This window comes from Dysidea avara, chromosome 1 (assembly GCF_963678975.1).
Source record: "Dysidea avara chromosome 1, odDysAvar1.4, whole genome shotgun sequence".
Taxonomy (NCBI): Eukaryota; Metazoa; Porifera; class Demospongiae; order Dictyoceratida; family Dysideidae; genus Dysidea; species Dysidea avara.
The window spans coordinates 13,711,897-13,715,554 of record NC_089272.1 but is presented as its reverse complement, the minus strand read 5'-3'; the positions used below and the strand labels follow the sequence as shown (position 1 = coordinate 13,715,554).

Below are 3,658 nucleotides of genomic sequence, written 5' to 3'. Positions count from 1 at the left end.
AGCTCACGTTTGAGTGCTACCGACGTAGCTCATGTGTGAGTGCTACCAACATAGTTCACATTATGAGATGTTGCTCAAGTTTGAATACCAACTTACCACATTTGAGTCCTACCAACATATCTCATGTCTGGATGCTATAGAAGTAGCTCGTGTCTGGCTACTACTGATGTAGCTCATGTCTGGGTATTACTGACATATTGAGTGCTACCAACGTAACTCAGGTTTGAGTGCTACCGACGTAGCTCATGTTTGAGTACTACATGTACCAATGTATAGCTTGTGTCTGGCTACTACCGATGTAAGTCAGGTCAGTCAGATGTTTATATTGTTAAGAACAAGTACTTGTCTAACATTTATCATCAACATGATTGTAATCTTTTCTTACACAGCTGGACTGCAGGATGGGGTGTTGAGGGCTACATTTATGTTCTGAGAGGACAAAATACATGTGGCATTTCTACTGATGCCACTTATCCAACTAGCTGTCTAAAAAGACTCCTAGGACTGAATTGAACTCGCTGGACTTTAGCTCTGTAGACTATTGTTACATTATTTGTATTATTCTTAAACCATGTATTTAATTTTGTTGGTGACATAAACATGTGATCAGTTCCTAATATCCAATGATGTGTTCCTGAACTATCTGGTGTTAAATCAAAGAGGTTTCTTAAATGATTTGACATCGACACTAGGTATTTTATCTCATATAAGATACTTCTATCATGATTTTTGATGCCAGAAATGTGGGGAACATCATTTTGCTTTGGTGGATTCCTACTGTACTAATCAACTGAATGAATACAACAAACACTGTGAAAAATGAATATAAGATGGTATATCTAATGGCTTAAACTATACAAATAATCTCAATGTAGTCTTGCATTATACTAACTATCTTATACTTTAGTATAAACCTCATCTTATATTATGGGAAACAGATTATATTTTAGTTTAATACACATTCTTTGTATGGCTTTGCTTATGTGATAACTTTTTAGCTTCACCATTTCATTATTCATGGACTTTTGTTTATACATACAGCACGTGACTAAAGATTTTTTTACTGTATCAACAAAGTCATGATGATTTTACAATAAGTACACTTCTGTTAATCACTATAGCTAGCTTTGTTGTGATAATTTCATATGCACACATATACGGCAAAGCATATAATACCAGAAAAATTAATCAATTCTTTCTAAGAGTCATACAAATCCAGATTTTCTTGCACAGTTAGCACACTTGTAAAAGTTCGTAGTACTGCTTGTTTAAAATTAAAGGGTCAGTGGTGTGCGCATGCGTAGCAGTTGCAATTAGGTGGCCATCTTTGTCGCTATTGTTGTATCAGAGGTTGTAAATGTGAGTGATCATGACGGTGTATCTCGCGGAGAGAGTGTGCGCGATCGGTGCCATCGTCCAATGAGCCACAACTGTACATCCCTGTTAGTTCAGTGTTGTGGTGACTCGAGTGGCGGCGTGGTGTAACTACAATTCCTACGATGGCAGTGATCAAAAACAGCTCTAGATGAGTAAGTATTGGACTAAAATGATAGCTTGTACAAGAGGTTTAGCCGTATTAAATTGTTTATTGTGTATTGTATGACAATGGCCTGCAAATGATTCAACTTCGGTGTTGCTGTGTACGTATTACATATTTTATAACCTGTTATCTCAGCTTATGACGGATGACCAGTGGACACAGTTCATCAGCCATCAATGGTAAGAGTATGCATGGTCTGCTCTTATGATTTTGTATATTATCTCTTCAGAGGTACAGTTTCTTGACGGACCTCTTGGTTCTACAGGTTGTCAGTGTACAACATCTGCAGTGTTAGTTTCCTTCAATGGCAGCTGCTTCCTTTAAAGAATCTGGTAGCAACCATATGTGGACAGTTTTGTTCTTTTTTCACGGAGTTGTTCAACCTCATCCTCTAATTACTTACAGCTGTAAGTGCATTAAGCCTGATTGTGTTTTATTCATTTTCTTTTCAATAGGGTAGGAATTACAAACTTAATCTCAGTTTTAGGAGATTCTTCTTATTGCTAACACCTGCAAGTAAGCACACTGAGAGTGTCCAGTATACAATTTATATTTACCTTCATTTAGGTTTGTGGAAACTGGTCTCATTTCTTCTGGGAACTGGTCTCATTTCTTCATGTTTTCCACTACTTTTATCAACAGCTGATGGCTGCTACCTCATGTATGTCTGGCACTGTAAATGAGTTCAGTGCTTTCAAGAACCTGTTCCATCTTGTTTGTCCTTATTTAACCAACCATGCTTGTATTGCTAACAAAAGTAAGTCCACTGATAGTGTGCAAATTATATTATAATTAGTCTTGTTTCAGTTGTACTTAGTGATTACAAGATTCTTGAACTTGGTTATCAGTGTATCAGATGCTTCTTGTGAGCTTACATAACAGACATAAAAAATGGCCATGTGGTAGGAGTATTTTGTGAGTTTAGGGTATGGGTGAATGTCAGACGAAGATTCTTGAACGGTTATATCTCAGCCAAGAGCGAATATATCAAACTCTAACTAGCAGGTATGCTTATACATTAGCCAAAAGAATAGGGATTTAACATAAATCAATGCTTGAATGTACTTATTTTAACACTTTATAACCATACCTGCTAGTTACAGCTTGATATCATTGTTCTTGGCTGAGATGTGACTGTTCAAAAATCTTCGTCTGATATTAGCCCAACAAAGTCACATACTAAGTGGCCGTTTTATGTCTCACTGATAACAACTGTAAGTACACCAAGTAATCCAGAATATGAATGATGTTTGCCTCCATTTAGGGTTGTGAGACCTGGTCTTATCAGACTTGTCTTAGTTCTACATGGATTGTCAGTCTCAGACTCGGTTTCAGTTTTACAAGATTGTTACAAACTGTAAGTACAATGATTGTTCAGTATACGTATTATATTTACCATCTTTAATAGAGTTGTGGGACCTAGCCACCGTTCTACATGGTAATACTAGGTTTCCAGACAAGGTCTCGGTTTTATGAGATTCTTATTGTTACAAACTGTAAGCCCGACGATTGTCCAGAATACACATTATATTTACCATCTTTGTATTAGAGCTGTGGGACAGTTCTATCAGACGACTAACAGATTGTCACAGAGTTCTACATGGTGATGATAATACAGGTAATGAGTAATGGAACATGTGAATTGTATTTACTGTCTTACCTGCTGCAGTTAGATAAAGACTGATAAATGACGAAATTGATGTGATACTGTCATGGCCAAGGAGACATTGATTTTACTAGCTGTACCTATTTTGGTTTTAACATATTTACAGAATTAAATTCATTACAAATATAATTATAGAAATTATTTTAATTAAGGTAGCCACAGATTATAGGAAAATAAAAAGTACAGTAGTATAGTAGCCAATATATGGTTGAAATAGGCTTAGTATAGTCTGATAATACACCACAATATACTAGTGATTTGACCTCTAATATATGACTGTCTTAAATGTATTCAATAAGCTTGTTATAGTAAAGTCCTATTCTAATAATATAATGCTGTACTATTTCATTCTAATACTAACATAATAAGACTGTTATAGACCTTATTATTCTGATAATTGTATTAGAGGCACTTAATGCAAATAAAAGTGTTGGGAGTAGTGATCTGCGATA

The 3,658-nt window shown here is 35.7% G+C and overlaps 2 long non-coding RNA genes across 3 annotated transcripts; both read left to right on the top strand.

Annotated features, from left to right (window-relative positions):
• The first annotated feature begins 1,326 nt into the window (after positions 1–1,326).
• On the top strand, positions 1,327–2,045 carry LOC136248644 (uncharacterized). Of its 2 annotated transcripts, XR_010697792.1 has the most exons (4): positions 1,327–1,529; positions 1,676–1,719; positions 1,770–1,947; positions 1,996–2,045. It is a non-coding gene; the product is annotated as an uncharacterized lncRNA (long non-coding RNA). The 2 variants fall into 2 exon arrangements; XR_010697791.1 differs by lacking the exon at positions 1,327–1,529 and having other exon boundaries at positions 1,653–1,719.
• A 65-nt stretch (positions 2,046–2,110) lies between these two features.
• On the top strand, positions 2,111–3,327 carry LOC136257133 (uncharacterized). Its single transcript, XR_010701823.1, has 6 exons — positions 2,111–2,297; positions 2,348–2,754; positions 2,805–2,897; positions 2,949–3,036; positions 3,090–3,158; positions 3,210–3,327. It is a non-coding gene; the product is annotated as an uncharacterized lncRNA (long non-coding RNA).
• Positions 3,328–3,658: the final 331 nt, after the last annotated feature.